Raw genomic sequence first — 12,687 nt, 5'->3', positions numbered from 1 at the left:
TCCAGAGACCTGAGGTACTCCGGGTGGATCTCGTCCACCCCCGGTGCCTTGCCACTGAGGAGCTTCTCAACAACCTCAGTGACCTCAGCCAGGGTGATGGTCCCCCCCCCCCGGGTCCTCGGCCTCTGCTCCCTCAAGGGAAGACGCGTTGGCGGGATTGAGGAGATCCTTAAAGTATTCCTTTCACCACCCAACAATATCCCCTGTCGAGGTTAGCAGGTTCCCACCAGCACTGTATACGGTGTTGGCAGGGCACCGCTTCCCTTTTCTGAGGCGTCGGACGGTTTGCCAGAACCTCTTTGAGGCTGTCCGCTAGTCCTTTCCATGGCCTCCCAGAACTCCTCCCAAACCCGAGTTTTTGCCTGCACAACCACCGGGGAAGTGGTCCGCCAACCAGCCAACCAGGCCCGATAGGACTCCTTCTTCAGCTTAACGGCATCCATTACTTCCGGTGCCCACCACCAGGTTCAGGGGTTGCCGCCACGACATGCAGCAGAGACTTTACGGCCACAGCTCCGGACGGCCGCGTCGACCAAAGAGTTAGAGAACATAGTCCACTCGGACTCAATGTCTCCAGTCTCCTCAGGATCCGGTCAAAGTTCTGCTGGAGGTGGAGTTGAAGATCTCCCTAACAGAGGTCTTGCCAAACTTTCCCAACAGACCCTCACAGTACGTTTGGGCCTGACAAGTCTGTCCGGCCTCCTCCCCTGCCAACGGATCCAACTCACCACTAGGTGGTGATCGGTTGACAGCTCAGCTTCGCTTCTTCACCTGAGTGTCCAAGACATGTGGCCAGAGATCAGTTATTTTCGAGCAAAATCGAAGCTACAGTCTTTTGCCTTTTGCATGGCAGTATTGTAGTACATTATAAAATAGTATGCAATAATAACGTATTGAGTGTAATTTAAAATTTTTATTCAGATCATTAAAGAGCCCTCCTTACACCAACCCTATTCCAACCTAATAGTTTATTTTTAAATTTATGATTATTTCCTTTATTTAATTTTTAAAATAAATGCTTTTCTTTCACATTTAAAAAGGGAGAGAATACAATTTTAACCTGGGTTGATCGTGTCAAAATAAGTATAATAAACACTTTATCATCTGCACCACTAGAGCTGATGACATTTAAAATGTCTAGTCCAATCACATGTCGGTGGGGTGGGGTTAGTGTAAATAATCTCTGCTAACAAGGCGGGTTATTTGCACGTAATGTAAATAGACACTAATTTCTTAATATCATGGTGACAAATCAGAATAAAATGATCAGTCATTACAATTTTCTTACATTTTGCTTACACTTGCCCATTAGCTGTTATTTACATTTATCTCTCTCAATTTCCTTCTCAGCACGATCGTGTGAACGTTCTGCAGCTTTATGGCCATGGATGGCTAGTCTGTCTTACAACAGTGATCCAGTGTGTGTAGGAACTTTGGTCTCTGACCTATTTGTGATGACCTCTGCTACCTGCTTTGACAGGTAATCATTTTAAGAAAACTTAATTTTATGTTAAATCTGTTATTATGACTTGTGCCTTCAGATCCAACATATACATTTTCAGATCAATGGAAATGAATAGATGGTCAGTTACACTATGGGGCTGCTCCAGCACACCAGTGGAAGTTGATGTGGTGAATGTCACTTTTGATGTGGCTTTTGGCAAAGGTCTAGCACTTGTGAAACTATCTTATCCGTTTCTTCATACTGCCAATCTACAGCTTGACATGTGTAATCCAGGCTTTGGTCCTGGTACTCCATGTTCTGTAATTGGTTGGAATTCAATAAATTTTACATGTGAGTTTATATAATCACTTATTTAGACTTTTTAAATATCAGGATATTCTATAGCATCTCAAGAATGATCCTTTTGTTTATCTCTCATATCTTTTCTCATCAGCTGATCCATCTTTTCAGCAATTCCACACCACCATTGTAAACTGCAATCCTCTTACAACACACAGATCAACATCTGCACAGAACCTTTGAATGTTCAGCCGGTATCATTTTTTTAAATTTTTTAGTCTGAAACAGGTTTAAGTTACCACATACAGGTTCATCTCAACAAATTAGAATGTCGTGGAAAAGCTTGTTTATTTCAGTAATTTAGTAGTATATTAAACAATTTCAGTGCAACTGCAAAGGTTTCCTGAGCCTAGTCTCAGTTTGGTTCACTAGGCTACACAATCATGGGGAAGACTGCTGATCTGACAGTTGTCAAGAAGACAATCATTGACACCCTTCACAAGGAGGGTAAGCTACAAACAGTCATTACCAAAGAAGCTGGCTGTTCACAGAATAATGTATCCAAGCATGTTAACAGAAAGTTGAGTGGAAGAAAGAAAAAAATGCACAACCAACCGAGAGAACCGCAAGCAAGCAAAATTGATTCAGGAGAGTTTAAGTGAACTTCATAGAGAATGGAGTGAGACTGAGGTCAAGGAATCAAGATCCACCACACACAGACATGACAAAGAATTTGAATACAGTTGTCATATTCTTCTATATATGCCCCTACTCAACCACAAACAACATCAGAGGTGTATTACCTGGGCTAAGGAGAAGAACTGGACTGTTGCCCAGTGGTCCAAAGTCCTCTTTTTAGATGAAAGCAAGTTTTGTATTTCAAATGAAGGTCCTAGAGTTTGGAGGAAGGGTTGAGAAACTCATAGTCCAATTTGTCCAATTAACAAGATATTTCGGAGAACTTCATGCTTCCTTCTGCTGACCAGCTTTTTGGCATCTGCCCACACTGCTAAAAGTACCAAAAATTAGTTAAATGACCATGATGTTGGTGTTGTTACCTGGCCAGCAAACTCACCAGACCTCATATAGAATCAATAGGATATTGTCAAGAGAAAATTTGAGTAAAAAAAAGACCAAAAAATGATGCAGATGAGCTGAAAGCCACTGTCAAAGAAACCTGGGCTTCCATATCACCTCAGCAGGGCCACAAACTGATCACCTCCATGCCACAATGAATTGAAGCAGTAATTAAAGCAAACTAAGCCCCTACTAAGCATTGAGTACATGTACAGTAAATCAACATACTTTTCAGAGGGCTTTCCAAGTTTTACAATTTGAATGGAATTACTGAAATAAATGAACTTTTCCACGACACTCTAATTTATTGAGATACACCTGTACTGCGCCCAGTTGTAATCTTTTCTGGAAATATCCCAAGTTAAAAAAGTGCACTTCACTAATGTGCTATATTTTCACAGTATATTATACTTATATATATATATATATATATATATATATATATATATACACACACACACAATGAAACTGAAACACTGGCCAATTTAGTGTTGGAGGTTTGTGTGTGTGTGTGTACATGTGTTATATGTATTTAATATTAATCTTCCTTTGTGTACGGCAGAACAAAGAAATTAATACAGGTTGGAACAACACAAGGTTATGTAATTAATGACAGAATTTTCATTTTTGGGTGAATTATCCCTTTATGTTTATCATAGGAATTACTAAAGAATCATTCTTAGTATATTGATTATAAAATTACAAAATAAATCAAAATAGAACTCTTTAAGTACATTATCGAAGTGTATTTTTAACCTGGGATAACACTGAGTGTTTGAATTCTGTACAAAGCTGAATTAAGTTTGTGACGGTGTTTCTGGCTCAATCTCAGGTTGGTAGTCCTCTGCTGTGTAGAATCGGTGACGTGTGGCTTCAGACTGGTTTTTTGTCCCTGCCCCCTGGAAATGAAAGCACGACAGACTCCAACAGTACAGTCTTCATCAAGACCTCCCCGTTCAGCTCCTTCCTGACTAACACTATCTACAATGGGGCAGAGTCATCCTCTCCCACCTCTCTCTCCTACATCCTTCTGCTCTCTGCTGCTCTCCTCCAGGCCTTTATCACAAAATAAACTAACATATGCAGCACATTATCTGGGGTGTTATAGGTGGTTTTGTTTTGTATTAGAACTGAAGCTATATAAATCTTTAGTTTAAATAAAGTGAGGAATTAAGGTGAAATAGTTGTGCATTTCAAATAGTATAAAAACCATGAACTGTATATAGATGTATTACTCCTAAACGACAATAAATGTGTTAACATAACGGAAAACTACAAAGTTTCAATACTTGGCATACTCTTGGCATAGCTTCTTGCTCTCTATTTTTCTTTATTTCTGGGCTTCATACGCACTGTTTGCAACTAAGCTCTAGTCACCTGCCATTTCTCTTGGACTCATCTTTTTCTTTCCTGTTTCTCTAAAAGTGTTTTTTTTCTCAGCTTCAACTTCCTTTTTTCCACTTAATAGAATTACCTGCAGCTATCTTGACAGACTTGACATTAAAGGCATAACTCACCCAAAAAATGAAAATCCTGTCATCATTTAACTAGCACAGTATTTTTTCCTCTTACGGGACGGCAGTGTTCAGCAGAACAAAGGATTTCATACAGATTTGGAACTACTCGAGGGTGAGACAATGATGACATGACATGATGAAATCTTCTTACCTTTCTCTATGCTCTCTGTGAGACGTTCCTTCATGTACACGTCATAATTCCCAAGTAAAATGACCAACTCTAAATAATTCCCAGGATGTAGTCCCTCTGTAGTCCTCTTGACTACATCAACAACACGCTCCAACACCTGCCATCTCTGGAAAACTAGCTTTATCAGCTTTTGATGCTATTAAACAATATGCTTCTGCACAAACTCTGTGAATGTTGATTTTTCGTGCTCCTTTGCTCGACATGCTTCCAGTCCTGCATCTCACGTGTGAAGGTACTACTTTCATAAAGCTAAACACGTGTACAATGTATGATTTTCCTCACAGTTTTGGTGTCATCTTTACAATGAAACACAAGCGCTAAAACAGTTCTTGGTTTGAGGTGAAAGATTTCTCCAGGCTGTGACCTTCTAACCCTGGAACTATTGAGAGATAGAGCAGTCATCCTGACTCTCACTGACACTATGCTTTTTCCTGCTGCAGTGACCTTCACCCTGAATAAGCAAATCAGTACAGATAAGTTGATTTCAGATCATTCTCAATATTAGGGCGACCGCAGTACTCATGTAGGACCGACCAGCAATGCAAATATATGCAGATATACACCAGGAGGACAACCAATGGCATGTCCCAATGTAATGATAAAATGAACAGGTTCTGTAAGTTCTTCACGGCGCTGTATCAGTATCAGGTGCAGTGCTCAACAGGACGAGTTCAAAGTGGTTGTCTGGTTATCGCCTGGGACTGTGAGTTTTCTCTGCTTTGTTCTACTATATTTTACTTAACATTGCTAGTAATTATGTTACCTTCTTTAAATATTGTACCTTAATATTCAATATGTATATATACATGTATGTTTTTTATTCTCTGCCGATCAGATACTAAAGAAGATGATTACTGGAAAAACTGTTTTTATCCTGGTGCTGCTGTGAGTATGAAAAAAATTTGAAAAATAAGTCATATATATATTTATATAACTTTGAAAATTTGAGGTTTTAAAAACGTATCAAATAATAATAATTTGATAAATAATAATAATAATTATAGAAAATAATTTAAACCACAGCAAAAAGAAATAAGGCGACCATTATCAGCTATCCTGTATCCTCTCACCTAATATGAGCCAGATTCTTTACTTCATGTCATCTGTCTCCAGATGTCGCTCTGTATGTCTGTTGTAGTGTGTTTATAATATTTGATGCTGTCTATCTGTGTCTTTTAATACGACCGATGGTGCTGACAATTAAAATCTCGTGTTAAAAACAGGAACGTTTTCTTCACATATTGTAACGGTTCTGCTTTGAGTGGGGCTCGAACCCAGGTCTACTAGACTCAGTGCTCTGTGTAGACAGGCTGAGCTAACTTCCCAACAAATGAATTCAGGTGCAGAGGTAGCAAAAGCCAGAGTCAAAAAGTCTTCAAAAATAAATCAAACTTTACTTGAGGAAAAGTCCAACAAAACAGGAATCAGTGACTCCAATAAACAGGGAGAAACAAAGTAGACGTGATAGTCAAAACATAAACTCAAGACAGACTTATCTCACAGTAGACACTGGAAACCAAGGCTCAAGACTGAACAAACAAGCATGGCACAAACTCATTAAATAGTGCTAAACACAGGTGTCACCTATCATGGCAAACGAAAGGTGCTGTTCAGCAGAAGCCTGGAGAGAGGCGCCACCTGCTGACTAGAGGTGTATTACAGTCCGTAGGTGAACTCTTACAGGAGTCCTCTTCTAAGAACGGCTCCTGACGTTCTCTTGATGGATTCTTTGAGAACGGTGAAAAACTGAAATAAGCTCAGGGTCCAAAATGTCTCAGAGCCGAACCCATGAGCGCTCTTCTGGTCCATAACCCTCCCAGTCGACCAAATACTGCACTTTTCCACGGACCAGACGAGAATCCACCAGCTTGCGCACTGTATAAGCTGGTTGTCCGTTGATGATACGGGCAGCTGGGGCAGGCTTTTGAGCTGGGGACAGAGAAGAAGAAACAACAGGCTTTAATCGAGAGACATGAAACGTTGGGTGGATCCTCATGGATCTTGGAAGCAGTAGGCGGTAAGACACTGGATTTATCTTCCTGAGGATCTTAAAAGGGCCAATATAACGTGGAGCCAGTTTGCGAGATTCCACTCGCAGCGGAAGGTCTCTGGTGGACAGCCACACCCTTTGACCTTGACGAAGCATTGGTCCCAGCCTCCGCCTCCGGTTTGATTGTCTCCGCTGTTGTTGAGAAGCTTTCAGTAGAGCTGCCCGTGCCTTCTGCCAGGTCTGTCGACAACGTCGAACCATTTGAGCAGCAGCTGGAACACATACTTCAGGCTCCTGTCCAGGAACAAAAGAGGAGGGAAGCCATTCTGGCACTCAAAAGGGGACATGCCTATGGAAGAATGGTAGAGAGTGTTATGTGCAAATTCTGCCCAAATTAATCGAGAGCTCCAAGTGGTCTGATTATCTGCTGCTAAGCATCTCAAAGTCTTCTATTTCCTGATTCACCCTCTCTGTCTGCCCATTAGACTGGGGATGGAAACCAGATGATAGACTAATGTGTGATCCAATGATGCGCCAAAAGCCTTCCAGAAACGGGAGGTAAACTGAGAACCTCTATCAGAGACCATGTCCTGGGGGAAGCCATGAATCCTAAACACATGCTGCATTAGAAGCTCTGCAGTCTGGCTTGCAGTGGGAAGTTTAGGTAAAGGCAATAGATGACAAGCCTTAGAAAATCTATCCACTACCACCAGAATGGCTGTATTACCTTGAGATTTAGGTAGACCTGTGACAAAGTCCAGAGATATGTGTGACCATGGATGTTTAGGGATAGGGAGGGATGCAGTAGTCCCTGAGGGTGGGTTCTGGGATCCTTATTCTGGGCACACACAGTACATGCAGCAACAAAAGTCTTGACATCCTCCTGCAGCTTTGGCCACCAAACCTCCTTCGGATAAGCTTGCATGTTCTAGTAGCCCCAGGATGGCCAGAAGGGGGAAGCATGTGCCCACTGCAACACATCAGAACGTAGTTGATTAGGTACAAAGAGGCGCCCTGGTGGACCATTACCTGGATCTGGCTGCTGGTTTTGGGCTTTCTTAATGGCTGCCTCCATGCCCCACTGGATAGCTGCTACTATTCTGGTGGTGGGTAAGATGGGCTCTGGCTTGGACTCCTCTCTCTGGCAGGTCAAATTGTCTCGAAAGTGCATCTGGTTTAGAATTCTTGGATCCTGGTCGATAGGAAAGAACAAAATCAAACCGAAAGAAAACAGAGCCCAGCGGCTTGGCGGAGTTTAACCTCTTGGCTTCCCTAATATAGGTCAGGTTTCTGTGGTCTGTCCAGATAAGGAATGTATGCTTGGCCCTCCAGCCAATGCCTCCACTCCTCTAATGCCACCTTTACTGCCAACAGCTCCCGGTTTCCAATATCGTAATTCCTTTCTGCCGCAGTAAGTCGACGGGATAGATAAGCACAAGGATGAAGCTTGTTGTCAACCCTGGCTCTTTGGGACAACACTGCCCCAACCCCCACATCTGAAGCATCAACCTCCACTACAAAGGGCAACTCGGGATCTGGGAGAGTTAAGATGGGAGCAGACGTGAAGAGCCGTTTCAGCTTATTGAAAGCTTGGTTGGCTTTCCCTGTCCACAAGAATGGTTGGGCAGACTTCTTGGTGAGGGCTGAAAGAGGTTCAGCGACTGAGTTGAAGTTCCTAATAAACCTTCTATAAAAGTTGGAAAATCCAAGAAAGCACTGAACTTGCTTAACAGAACAGGGCTGGGGCCAGTCTTGCACTGCACGCACCTTGCCAGGATCCATCTGGAAACTGCCCTTAGATACGATAAAGCCGAGGAATGGGACTGAGGACACGTGAAAGTCGCTCTTCTCTAGCTTGACAAAGAGGCTGTGTTTCAGTAACTGAGAAAGGACCTGTCTAACATGTTGTACATGTTCTTGATAATTACATGAAAAGATGAGGATATCGTCTAGGTAGACAAAAACAAACTTGTTCAGCATATCCCGTAGGACATCATTAATGAATGCCTGGAACACAGCAGGTGCATTTACTAGGCCAAAGGGCATCACCCTGTACTCATAGTGGCCCGTTGGGGTGTTAAATGCCGTCTTCCACTCATCACCCCTTCGAATCCTGACAAGATGGTAAGCATTTCGCAGATCTAATTTAGTAAAAATGGTGGCACCCTGCAGGATCTCAAAAGCAGTCGTCATCAGGGCAAGGGTAGCGATTCTTAATAGTGATGTTAAGGCCCCTGTAGTCGATGCAGGGCCTGAGGTCACCATCTTTCTTTTCAACAAAAAAAAAAACCCCGCTCCAGCAGGTGAGGTTGAAGGACAAATGAAACCATTGTCCAAGGCTTCCTTGAGGTACTTGTCCATGGCAGTCCTCTCAGGGGCAGAGAGGGAGTAGAGTCTACCTCGTGGTGGGCATGCTCCAGTTACCAGGTCAATGGCACAATCATATGGTCTGTGTGGAGGAAGGGAGGTGGCTCGGGACTTACTGAAAACCTCCCTCAGATCAGCATACTCTAAAGGAACTCGGGATAGCTCAGATGACTCAATGCTAACTTGAGGTAACTCAGGACGAGAATCCAAGGATCTTAAAATTACAGGTAAGGGGAGTCTTTGAAGTTTGGGTAAGTCTTGTTTGAGGATCTCAGGCCACGTGGAGTGTGTAGACAAAGGCTCTGGGTGTGCCTCAGGCATCTCGGGAGAATGGCAAAAAGAGGGGGTAGAAACACAACAGTTAGTTCCCCAACTTTTAATAGCACCTTTAGACCAGTCAATGTCTGGGTTATGAGAAGTTAGCCACGGAAATCCAAGAATTAAGGGAGCCCTGGTGACTGTATCAGATAGAATCTCATTAATTCTTTATGACTGCCAATCTCAAACTGAAGTAATGATGTGCAGTGACTAACCTGTCCTGACCCCAGAGGTCTGCCATCTAGAGCTGTGATCATTAGAGGGTTTTGAAGAAGCATGGATGGAAGGCCCAAGCGCCTGGCAACGTCTAAGTCCAAAAATTTCCAGCTGCCCCAGAGTCGGCGAAAGCACCAAGTTGGTGATGCTGGTTATTGTGAAAGATGGTGGCTTGGATTGTAGCTCCCGGGAATCGCAGGATGGGAGAAGATCTTTACTCTCGTTCCAGTCCCCCCTTTCCTGGACGAGAACTGGCTTTTCCCGACAAGTCTGGGCAGTTGGATCGGAAATGGCCAGCTTTGCCGCAGTACAGACAGCGTCGTTCTTTCATCCGCCGATCCCTTTCAGTCTGAGTTAATCTGGTTGTACCTAGCTGCATGGGTTCCTCCAACTCATTGATTTCCAGGGTGGTTCAACAGCATTGAAGGGTTCTTGAGGGCGATACACTCTGGTCTCCCGACGTCTTTTCATTCCTTCGCTCCCGGAGCCGATGATCTACCCGGATAGACATATCAATGAGAGATTCTAAATCTGGAGCAGGATCTCTAAATGCTAACTCCGTCCTTAAGCTCCGGGAGACAATGCTTGGCAGAACAATGGCCTTCAAAGCTTGCTGATTCCATCCACTCTCTGAAGCTAGTGTGCGAAACTCAATTGCAAACTCTGCCACACTCCTAGTGCCCTGAGAGCTGAAGCAAACGATAATCCACATCTCCTGTACTGGCTGGATGGTGAAAACCTCTTCATCTCCGCAACAAAGCTTTCACAATCTGTAGTGAGTGGTGATCCTTGGCCCCACAAAGCTGAGGCCCAGTCTAATGCCTTTCCAGTGAGAAGGGTAATGATGTAGGCCACCTTGCTACCCTCCGTAAAGGAAGCTACTAGGTTGTAGTTGAAATATCAGTGTGCACTGTGTGAGGAATCCACGGCACTTTTCTGGATTGCCATCAAATCGTTTCTGGTGCTGGCAGTTTGGGTTCTGCCAGGAAACTGCTAGCGCTGCAGCAGGATTAGCCGGAGGCTGCTGGGGTTCTTGACCTGCAGTAGCAGTGTTTTGAGCACTTAGGCGCTGAAGAATCTCTGTAAGAACCTGCTCATGTTGCTGAATGGCTGCAGCTTGTCCTGCTATGGCAGCCAAAATCCGATCCACATTGGAAGGTGGTGAAGTCTCCTCTGCTGTATTCATATTTCTGGTTCAGTCTTGCTGTAACGGTTCTGCTTTGAGTGGGGCTCGAACCCAGGTCTACTAGACTCAGTGCTCTGTGTAGACAGGCTGAGCTAACTTCCCAACAAATGAATTCAGGTGCAGAGGTAGCAAAAGCCAGAGTCAAAAAGTCTTCAAAAATAAATCAAACTTTACTTGAGGAAAAGTCCAACAAAACAGGAATCAGTGACTCCAATAAACAGGGAAAAACAAAGTAGACGTGATAGTCAAAACATAAACTCAAGACAGACTTATCTCACAGTAGACACTGGAAACCAAGGCTCAAGACTGAACAAACAAGCATGGCACAAACTCATTAAATAGTGCTAAACACAGGTGTCACCTATCAGGGCAAACGAAAGGTGCTGTTCAGCAGAAGCCTGGAGAGAGGCGCCACCTGCTGACTAGGAGGTGTATTACAGTCCAGTGGTGAACTCTTACACATATCATCATTTCAATAATAAAAATTAATTGACCACTGGCTCTCCTCTCCATGTAATCTTAACCAAACACTGATAAAAGAAAACTGTTAAATATGTGGCCGTCTTTGCATGTACTTCCCTGAAGAGCAAGTGAAACCTACAGCTGGGTTCCTACTGCTTACAATTACAATCATAAATATTTTTCGGAGACAACATTTTTAATTTACTTTGTGCCTAAAAACTATTAAGAAACGTAAATGCAGTAACTCTATTGGTCTTTTTATGCTTGACCTGATATTCTGGTTTTGTTCTACAGACTGCTCAAGAGTAGTGAGCAAACAGGACAAGATGATGATGATGATGATGATGATAATAACGCACCAGACGTCGAAAACATAGAAAACGAAAATATGGAAACCAAGCTGCCTGACTATGATAACTGGATGGAAAAACTGGACAATAATAAGTTGATTTCTGACCTTACTATCCCTGGTACCCATGATGCCATGGCCCTTACGGAGGACCAATGGCAAAATGCCAGAGATGGTCACTGGAGAACCAGCTCAAGTCTGGGATACGCTACTTGGACCTCAGAGTGTCTAGCATCAAATTAACAATTTGGCACAGAGTTATTTATCAACATACATCACTGAAAGAAGTTCTCGACACAATCAAGACGTTTTTAGAAACCGCAAAAAACGAGTTTGTGCTTGTCAGAATCAAGCCGGTTCTTCTTTTCAAGGGAAGGGTTCAGAATTTAGTTGAAGACTTGATTAAAAACGATAACAGTGTCTATAAGAGCCCTGAAATTCCAACGATTGGTGAAGTAAGAGGACAGATTGTTTTAGTCCAGAAAAGTAAATTTAGGTTGGGTATCGTTTTGTCTGAAACAGACAAGAAAGGAGACTATAAAGTAACTAAGCTTACAGACAAGCAGGGACTGATTAGAAAGCATCTGGACGAAGCTAATAATAACTGTAAATCTGAAACTCTCAGTCTGGTCTACTCGAGTGGAACAAGTTTAGGTACATATAAGGGTTTTTGTTTATTGCCAAATTCATTGGCAGGGGAAATCAATCCTTGATTATACAATCATCTTGAAAATCTTTCTAAAACTAATCCCAAGCCTTGTTTTGGGATCATAGCCATGGACTTTCCAAGTTCTGACTTGATTAAAATGATCATTAAATTCAATACCTAAGATGTTTCACTCTTTACGATGTTCTTGTTGCTTTAATCAGATTAAATTAGAATTTTTAGATTGATGATTTACAAATAATATTTCAGGTGTGTTGTTTCAATAACAAAGCATTCAAACATTTAATAAAGTATGATAAAGTAGTGCAATAAAACTTTCTTTGTTGTTTTATGGGTTTGGACAACATGATGAGAACATGATGGCAGAATTTTCCTCAATCAGGCAAGGTCAAAATGTCTACCACTATTCAATAGTTTCGATTTTTGGCCCTCCAACCTTTTTACTGGGTTCTTTACCACTATTAATTATTATTTTTAGAAATGCATTTCTATACTGACCACATGCAACATGAAGCATCCCCTGTCATGGGAAGTACTTGGCACAGGGGATTCAGTTCAGGAAGGTACATTAAATTAGCTGGGACTTGACCTATTCTGAGCAAAT

At 42.5% G+C, this 12,687-nt stretch overlaps 1 pseudogene; it reads left to right on the top strand.

Annotated features, from left to right (window-relative positions):
- The first annotated feature begins 4,420 nt into the window (after positions 1-4,420).
- On the top strand, positions 4,421-12,687 carry LOC122331580 (annotated as a pseudogene).

The sequence above is a fragment of the Puntigrus tetrazona genome, unplaced genomic scaffold, assembly GCF_018831695.1.
Source record: "Puntigrus tetrazona isolate hp1 unplaced genomic scaffold, ASM1883169v1 S000000001, whole genome shotgun sequence".
Lineage (NCBI taxonomy): Eukaryota > Metazoa > Chordata > Actinopteri > Cypriniformes > Cyprinidae > Puntigrus > Puntigrus tetrazona.
Note: the sequence above shows the minus strand (reverse complement) of the source record. Positions and strands in the feature narration are given on the sequence as shown.